A 9,836-nucleotide genomic window follows, 5' to 3' on the forward strand; every position below is an offset into this window, starting at 1 on the left:
GCCGTGGCCGCCGCCTGCACAGTGACCGTGCGGCTAGCTCAGTGGGCTTTTCGTACCTCGGGCGCGTTTTCGCATCCAATGGTAATAAACAGTAATAGAAACAGAGTGCCTGGAATCGCTGTAGAACTTTGGTCGCGGCCAGCTGCCCGATGAGGTGACGAAATCACGGCGCCTCCGCCGCCAACGATCGGGTCGTTCGTTCTCGAGAGCAGAAGCTCCGCCCTCCGGCCCTCCGATTGGAGCGGCGAGCCGGGCGAGCCGGCGAAAAACGCCGGCAGTGCGGAAGCGGCAAACACAAACTCGTGACGTGTTTAGATGTCGTTTATTTACACCATATCCTCGGGATGTCGATTGCGCGTGGTCCTCTTCTGGCTGCTCGGTTGCGTTTCGCACACTTTAAAATTGTTTTTAAATATGTTCTAGGCTGTATTCGCCGCTGATATTTTGCAGATGATGTATATGTGTTCCCAACAATCTATCTCCGAAGTTATCTCGCCTTCGAAATTTTGTGTCAGTGCCCCTTTAACACCACCGAGCACGGCTGCTCACGGTCAGTCACCGTCACCACCAGCACGCTGCATATCGTCTCTCGGCTGGAGGGTACCCCTACCCTCCCAGGTTCACGAACGCGGGGCTAAATCGTGACACTGGCGACGAGGGAAGAAGCCCTCGGAGCGGCCGAAGCCACCGAGAACGTCGACACACCGCCCCCTCAAGCCAGTCGGCATTACGCCATGCCTCTGTACGGGAGGCTCGAGCCGTTCGAGGGTGAAGGGTCCGCCTGGCCGGTCGACGAGGAACAAGTCGGAGTGTTTTTCTGGGCGAACGACACACCCGAGGCAAAACAGCGCGACAACTTCCTGGCCAGCTGCGGGACTCGCGTCTTCGCTCTCCTGCTCGACCTGCTCAAGCCGGCCACGCCGCACGAGAAGTCGCTTGGTGAGCTGCTCGCCACGCTGCGCTCACACTTCAGCCCGGCTCCGTCGACGTTAATGGAGCGTTTTCGCTTGAACAACCGGAGCCGCCGAGATGGAGAGACGCTCGGGCAGTTCGTCGCAGCGCTGCGAGGGTTGGCGAGCGGCTGTGCCTTCGGGGAGCAGCTCGACTCGCTGCTCCGGGACCGTTTCGTCTGCGGCATTAACGACCCCGCCATGCAGACGCGACTCCTGGAGCTTCCCGACCCCTCGCTGGACGACGCCGTCAAGGCAGCGCTGGCTGGCGATGGATGCTGCGGCCAAGGACGCGGGCGAGATAGCGCGTGCGGCTGGAGGCGGCGGTGGCGGAGGCGGCGGTGAACAAGATGGTGACACGGCATGGCAGGTGCAGTCGCTGCGGTGGTGACCACCCCCCCTCTCAGTGCCAGTTCGCGCAAGCGGAGTGCTATGCGTGCGGAAAAACTGGGCACATTGCTCGGGCGTGCCGAGGAGGGGATGACGGCGGACGGACGGAAGCAGCAGCCGGCGTCGAGCACAGGTTCCGCGCCAGCCCACAGCCGAGGGAGTCGGCGCAAGGGTAGGGGGCGGGGGCGTGCCGCAACAGCTTCGGGTGCAGCGGCTAGGCTTCATGTCGTGGCCGAAGACCCGAAGATTTTCGACATGCGGCACGCGGGCACAGTGCAGCCGTCGGTGCCACCATACATGCTCACAGTCGAAGTCTGCGGGCGCCCCATCCCCATGGAGCGGGACAGAGGGGCGTGTGTCTGTCATGGCCGGGAAAGCATTCAGACGCACCTTCTCTGGCGTGTTCGTCGAGGCGTCGGGCATCATGCTGCGCAGCTACTCCGGACAGCTCGCCCAAGTCGAGGGTCAAGCCCAGGTCAGCGTCCGCCAGGGCGACAGGGAGGCCACCCTGCCCCTGTACTTGACCAAGGGGCCGTCACCGACGCTGCTGGGCCGGAACTGGATCCAGGCTTTGGGCGTGCAGCTGCCGGAGGACCAGGAAGCGGTGCGTGCGGTGGAAGACGTCCCGAGCCTCCTGATCAAGTTCGTGGCCCTGTTCCAGCCCGGGGTGGGGACATTCACCGGCACGGCGGCAAGCATTCATGTGCCAGAGGGAGCACTGCCCCGCCCAGCCCGACTGCATGGACGGCGTCTCGAGCAGCTGCTGCACCGGCGGGGGGCCGGCACCAACGGCGGCGGGGTGCTGGTCGCCAACGGCCGCCTGCTGCACGTGGTGGTGCAGGGCGCCGGGGGCAGCGCCCACCAGGTGGCGCAGGCCATGCGGCAGGCGCACCCGCAGGGCTTCCGGCTCGACGACAAGGCCCAGTACGCGCTGGACTTCAGGATCATCGACGGCGACGTGGGCCTGCCGCACAACTCGTTCTGCACGGAGCCCCTGCCCCACGGCTACCTGTGCGTGTACGCCAGCCAGCCGGGGCTGGAGTACATCCGCGAGAGCCTCGAGAAGACCCTGCTGGCCAACCTGGAGCAGGAGGACCGGCTGCCCTTCCACGGCCTGCCCCTGGTCATGGTGTTTGCGGGCCAGGGGGACTTCCTGCGCGAGGAGGGCATCAACCGGGCCAAGAGCCTGCAGTGCCCCTTCGTGGACGACGGCGGTGGCCTGGACCCCGTGCGGCTGGAGCAGGCGCTGTGCGCGCTGGTGGAGAGCATCGAGCGGCGGGCGGGCCGGCTGCACATCTACCAGGCGCTGCCCGCAGCCGCGGGGCCCGGCCGGACCTGCGGCTGATGCTGTGCAAGGCTGTGCATTGCACCCGTACGCGCCCGAGCAGGTGCTGGCGCAGCCGGGCTGCGTTGCCACGGGCCCGCCACACTGCCTCAGCCTAGACTCCTTCCTGGGCCCTTGCCGGAGTCTGGGGCTCCGGTCTTTTCCAGGAACTTCCGGCCTGGCCCACCCTGACCTGCCGGGCACGTGGTCTCTCCTGCCAGTGCGTCGTCGTTGCTCGTCCGCTTGTCGGACAGGACCACGTGGCACCGGCATGCTGACCATGTGAGGCCTCGCCTGGCAACCTCAGCCGCCCCTTCAGGAAGCCAGCAGGCAGGGAAGCCAACCACACCGACCGCTGCCAGCACAGCAGCAGGAGCTTGTGTTACTCGTGCCTCTGCAATGCCACCTGCAAGGCCGACAGCTGGTGCGAGTGTGACACAGGCAGCACCTAATGCTGCCACAATGGTCTCGACACCTGTTCTCCGGCGGAGTGAGAGACTGCGGAGACCTCCGGATCGCTACTCGCCGGGGGAGAGGTGGAGTTTTTGTGTTTGTGTGGACAAACAAACTTGGGGGTGAGGGGAGTGACAAGTGTGTGGCGCCCCCCAACCCTGATATTCGTTGGCCGCTAGGTTCAGTGGCCCCACCAGGCTCGGTGGGCAACATTGTGAGTGGCCGGAGAATAAACACCGCCGAGCACGGCTGCTCGTGGTCAGTCACCGTCACCACCAGCACGCTGCATGTCGTTTCTCGGCTGGAGGGTACCCCTACCCTCCCAGGTTCACGAACGCGGGGCTAAATCGTGACACCGCTCTTTCGCTAGAATGAACCCACAAAAAGGGCATCTTTGAGGCCCAAAGTGTTCCCTGTGTGGGAAAGACCACCACACAGAAGACAAAAAATGCGAGAAGCGCTTCGGAATACCGCACCTGTTACGAAAGAGACAACGGGAAAGTGAACATCGAGACGGAGAAGGCCAACCTTGCAGGCACTGGGACGCAGAGGTGACCTCTCTTCCCAGTCGCAGCGGTGCTGGGGGGGACACAAAGGAGGAGCGACAATAGGTCGTTGGGGCTCCTGGGCAGAGAGCGCACCACCGGTCGAGATCCAAGTCAAGACGTCGGAGCACTAGCACCCAGACCCGGCAACAATCAAGGTAGACAATCCCGAGGCGGCCAATAAAAGACCCCAGGAAGAAACAGGGTGAGCTGGCTTAGCAAGGTCTCCCACAGCTCATTTGCGCAGAACTCAAACAAAAAGGGTGGCAACAAAGCTATTGGGAAACAGGCATAGAATTAATACTGAAACAGGAATACGATCACCATCAGGCAGAACTCGCAAAAGTTAAGCAAATGCTAGAAGTGGTAGTCGCCGAGAATAGAGGGCTAAAGATCAAATTGGAAAGACTAAAAGTAAAAGAAAACAATGGCACAGTGGCCTCGGTAACGCAGGGTCCCACGAAATCGCATGTCCTGCCTCCAAACTTGGGTGAGACAAATACAGGACCCGCCAGCTGTGGACTCGACTGGCGACGAAATGGAAGCCTCAGAGTCCGCCTCTTTCCCCGAAGCGTAAGGCAAAAGATTCAGTAACGAACTCTAAGAGAACAAAGAAAGATGACACAGAACCATCATAACCATTAGGGGAGGAGTTGAGTCGCACGCTCACTGCAAAATGTGAAGCCATTTTCTCCAAATTTTCCGGGAGCTTAGACGTGGAAATCACTGTACTCAATGCTAGGGTAACTGCAATCGAGGCCACATCACAGTCACCGCGCCTTACCGGAGTGAGGGGAGGCGCGGGTCCATTGAGAACTGCCAAGCCGTACGCCAGCCCATTTGGTCACGATGATTTCAGGTTTAAAGAGACACTGAAGTGATTTGTTAACATTGCAGGATAACTAGCTCAAATTGTAGTCCGGAGTCCATAGATCATGTTTCGAGCACTCTGAGCGCGTTTACACGAATTTATTTAGTAGAAAAATCAATTAGAAAATGCTGTCCTCGTTTCTGCACCATCGCCCATTTTTTGTGGCCTTTTCGTGTGACGTCGGGAGGAGATGAGCTGGCAATTGGCTGCGCTACTGCACGGCTCGCCGACCTTCCGACGGAGTCAGTCGGCCGAGCGTTTAGTCCGCCGGCCAGCAACGGGTCATCGCGATTGCTCGCTCAGTTCAAACTAAGCCACAACACGTTTGTGAATGGAAGAATGTACCTTAGGTTACGTTAGGTATAACTTTATTGTTGCCTGCAAAACGACGATTTTTACTCGTCGCGACGCGGGCCTGGCGTAGACCTAGGGTTGGCGTCGACCTAGGCGTCGACTCTGCACAGCGCCAACGCACCCCCCCCCCCATGAAACACAAGTTGTCTTGAAGACGTCTTGAAACAGCCTGAAACAGCTACAATCGTCTACCTCTACGTGAAGACATCTTGCAAACGTTTACCGCTAGCAGTTTTGAGAAGTTTATTTGTAAACGTTTAAAAGATGTCTTGCTGAGAACAACACAAGCATTTGCTACACCAAGAGGTTTTAAAAACGTCGCTTGAGAGAGGTTTATCCGGAGACACGGTAAAGAAGTGTTACCCGAGCCTATTTGTTTTTTACGCGTCTTGACACTGAAAACCACTCATGATAAATTTACTAGAAATGCTTTCCTTGACATTTGCGCTTAAATACGTCTGAACACGCCCCATCTCAAAACAAATTTAAGCACACATGCTCTACACTTCCATAGTAAAAAATCCCGACATCCATTCAGCAAGAAATCACCTCCATTTTCTATCTCTACTATGCTTTTCTAAAAACATCCAAGCCAGATTCTTTCTTTGTGATCCATTTTACCCGCTGTGGATTGTCAAATCTGCCGATTCAATGAAATCACTGCAGCTATTTTTTAGGTTTAGGCCTTGATTGCTGTAAATTGTGCTGCTAAAACCACATTACTTTTAATTTGCGCTATCTCTGGTCCTCCTCGCAATTCATGAATTGCACCGTATGCGGTACTGTGAGGGCTGAGCGTGGAGGCTTGGGCATTCAGGTGGCATGGCGAGGCGAATGAGAGTTATTTAAAGGAAAGCGCTTATTTGAACATTATACAACACGATTGACCACACCAGAGGCGACCACAAATGAAACACAAACAAGCAAGCGTGTCCCAGACCTCGCATGGGCCTGGAGCTACGTGGCGCAATGGCACTGAAGGTGACGCTAGTGATCACCCAATGACTACGGCACAAGTGGCTGCTCGCACCCCGCCCATTTGGTTGGCCCCGTCTCGTGGACAGTAATATCCGCACATTGTCCACAACAGACACAACACTGATACACGCGGGGGAAACACTGCCGCACGCTTCACTCGTGCACCAAGTCACCTAGGTGGCTAGACAGCCAATAAGCGCATTGTACTGTTTAAGCTGTGGCTGCACTGACTGCAGAGGTGAGTGTACACTGTCCTGCTTCCTTGCACTGGCAGTTTCATGCACACTGAAGCGTGGTAACGGCCTTAGCCTTGGCTTCGAGGTTCGTGAAAGGCTTGTCAGCAGATCACCAGAGGCTAGTTTTTTTGCTTGGTAATTCCGGCCAATAACGCTTTCAAGGCACTTTGCAATGAGGAAGACAGATTTTTTAGCAAGGGGTGCATTTTCGTCTTCAGAGTGGATAACATGGTATTTTGCGAAAGTTTCACCTTGGGAAACTGGTTTCAATTGTGTTACCTCGGTGCGGCCCCTTTTCGAAGGCCGATCAGTTTTTTGGGGGGTGATAGAAAAAGCCATATGAGCATGGAATCAATTCGGCGGCAGAGCCGGTCGCCCACCACCGAGCCCAACAAGGGAACGTGACGTTAAAGTACACGCTAACTGTTACCCTGCCACTATAACCCTATACTTGGTACCGAGGTTGATATCCTTGCACAGGGTTAACCATTGCCGCCAGGAAAAATGTAGAGATCAGGAAGTAAGGAGATGACAGGACAGGGGTAGGAGAGGAGATAGGAAAGTGAAAGAGTGGAGCGAAAGAGGGGAAAAGGCGACTGGCTGATTTCCGCCGGGCGGGTCAGACCGGGGGTACCGTCTGCGAGAAGCAGGGGCCAAAGTGGCGTGTTGCCGCTGCTTGGGGGCCCTAAAGGTCCAAAAACAACCCCAACTTTAGCTCAGCCACCAGGTTTCCCTTTTCCCCGGACACGGCAAAGCCACACACAGCCGGGACGTGGGTGGGTCGAACCCACGTGCTCGGGTCCGTGGTGTTGCAAGACACCAAGTGCCTACGGTAGTAGGCACCCCTGCGGAGCTCGGGACCATGGTGGCGCTACTCACCAAAACACCTAGAGTAAACAAGGTGCCCCCTGCGGGGCTTCTTCAGAAAGTAGGACACTCAATTTTTTATTCATTATTGATCGGCTCCGAATTGACAAATTGTTTCTATCCCATGTTAATGACGAGCAGATACTAATTGTGTGAAGTCATCGAAGGTACTATGCAAGTGGCAGTTATATAGTTTCATATTATTATACACCTACTGCCGACATTCACTCTTTCCTCCATGTTGATCATGGAGGACAGCTCTTTTGCAGATAGTGAACGTTTCATTCTTAAAGATGTCTTTCCTCTGCATAAATTCCACTTGCACTCTGTCGTTTTCTGATGAGTCCGACCTATACGCTCTATGCATGCGGATGTTGAAACTCATCGATGAAAGAATAATTTCGTACTTAAGCAGGTTCATTCGGTGAAACTCAAAATCGCCCTACGCTGGTGGAAAACTGGCTGAACGGCACTACGGCCCAACGATAAGAGAAAAATCGATAGAACACCCTACAAGTACGGAAAAAATTTTACAGTTGGTAACACCTACGTCAGGTAAAGGATGAATCTTCTTGGATACAATCAGCGTGAACTCAAACAAAGACGAAGGAAGGGCAACACAAGGACAGCCGCCAAATTTTATTCTCAAGGGTGAATATAAACACTCAACACACACAATAAAATAAAAAGACACTACGCATGATCGAAACAAGTTTACAAAGGTCACGGTGATGACACTAGATATACACGTTACTGTCAAGGCACACAAAGATATGCAATCTCTTTAGGATGGAGACACGCTTGTTTGGCTCACACTTATCACTTTGTTCTTCTGTGGAATGCCTCCATGATTTTGCGGGTTGTTTGATCACAGTGCCTAAATACAAGGTTAATGGCAGGAAAATTAGGTTTACATACGCTGCTCTTAGCAGAATGCGAAGAAAGATGAGATGATAGAGGGCCCATCAATGACAATTCATATTCTTTCAAACGCACGTTGATACAGCGGCCAGTTTGTCCAACATAAGTTCGGCCACAGGGTAAAGGAATGCTGTACGCAACTCCTGTCGCGCAGGCAACATACCGGTTCTTGTGTTTAACACCACAACTGACGCCTTTCTTATCACTTCCCCACTCTATCTTTCTGTCAAGCCTGCCATAACACAATTTGTTGCGAGTCGTGATAGCCACTAGCACTCCATAGCGATGGCCCACTTTTTTTAGGACGTGCGTGATTGTATGAATGTGTGGGATGATGGCAACTTCTTTGGGCTTTTGGGTGTCCTCTGCAAATCCCAGCAGCCACTTTGTTTTTAGGATTTTGAGAAGTTTTTCACATGACTATGACAAGAGGTCCTGTGGAAATCCTGCCTCCCTTAACTTTTTAACTTGCTGATTGAAACTGTCTGTCATCAAGTGTTGGCACAATTTTGAAACTGCTGAGCGAAAACATGACAAGGCAACAACGTTTTTAACAAGCTTGGAACGGCCCGATGAGTAGTTCATCAAAGGCTTGACCGATCGTGGTGCATACATCCAGCAGACATGCTCCTTATTAAACCAAAATTACAAATCGAGATACAAGATGCCATTCTGTTTCGTTGTTTCAATCGTGAAATTGAGCTCCAGGCCAGTTTGCTTAAAGGATGAATCGTCAGTACATACAGCGGGATGGCAGACGGACAATTCTCAAGCAATAGCAAATTTTCACAACACACTACATGTGCGCATAGTCTGCTTTCACTGATGACTAGGTAGGTTAAGTGCAAAACCAGTCACTTTTGTTGGGGTTATAAACGCATATATTTCAAAGAAATGTATGGAAAACAGAATGAAATAATGACAGTGCAAACCAGTGCACAGCATAGCTACGACCACAACACTAACAAGCGCGACATTGGTACATACAAGTGTCGCAACAAACAACAAACAGACACCACTTCGGAAACACATGCACATGCTCGCTCTGACAAATTCAGATCCAAATTTTTATCAATTTTCTCGTTTGAAGCTCCTATACATATTCATTTATGTCCTTGCTACTTTCGCCTAGTGGCTGGTGGTTGAGAACCGCCTGTTTTGCTTTCACATATTTAAGGCTCCGGGTCAGAAACTTTCAGGCTCACTAAAAGAGTTCAACTTTAATTGAGGATGTCTCAGCGAGCAATGGAACGGAAGATAGGTGTAACTTGGTAGAGAAGAGAGAGGAGTGGGTAAGAGAAAAAACGCGTGTTAAGGACATATTAGCAGAAATTAGGAAGAAATGAACGTGGGCAGGGCATCTGATGCGGAGGCAAGATAACCGTTGGTCATTAAAAGTAACAGTGGCAGGGGGTGGGAGAAATTTAGATGGGCAGATGAGATCAAGAAGTTTGCGGGGATAAATTCGTCGCAGTTAGCACATGAGGGGGATAATTGGAGGTATATAAGAGAGGTGAAGGCCCTGCAGTGGGCCCAGGCAGGCTTACGACGATCATTTGAGGCTCTATGCACCAATTCTTGTCGTCACTTTGGCCCTGTGGCTGATGATTGAGGGTAGTCCCGTTTAATGCAACTTTCATCAGAGTGTGGAAGAATAAAAATCCCTTTTTTGTGTTCTTCTCCAGGCGTGAGCAAAATGCAGATTGTCTTAGCTGTACAAAATGCTGCAAGTCAGACGATTCATCCCAAAAGCGATGCATACAATACAGTAGCTGACAGATAAGTGAAGCATAGCTGAAATCGGTGGGAGAGATCACCGAGCAGGTGAGCATTAGGAGCAATACCGAGGGGAAATATTCAGGTTTTGAAGAAGACAAATGAACCGAGGAGGAAATAAACCACTGTAATAAATCACTGTTTTGAAAGACCAGTAATCCAATCAGTTCA

At 53.2% G+C, this 9,836-nt stretch overlaps 1 protein-coding gene across 1 annotated transcript in view; it reads right to left on the minus strand.

Annotated features, from left to right (window-relative positions):
* The window catches only part of LOC144158352 (uncharacterized), a 246,877-nt gene that overhangs the window by 157,134 nt on the left and 79,907 nt on the right, over positions 1 to 9,836 (minus strand). The gene's annotated exons all lie outside the window — the stretch shown is intronic.

Source organism: Haemaphysalis longicornis, unplaced genomic scaffold (genome assembly GCF_048455015.1).
Source record: "Haemaphysalis longicornis isolate Haplotype H1 unplaced genomic scaffold, Haemaphysalis longicornis Haplotype H1 scaffold_10, whole genome shotgun sequence".
NCBI classification, from domain to species: domain Eukaryota; kingdom Metazoa; phylum Arthropoda; class Arachnida; order Ixodida; family Ixodidae; genus Haemaphysalis; species Haemaphysalis longicornis.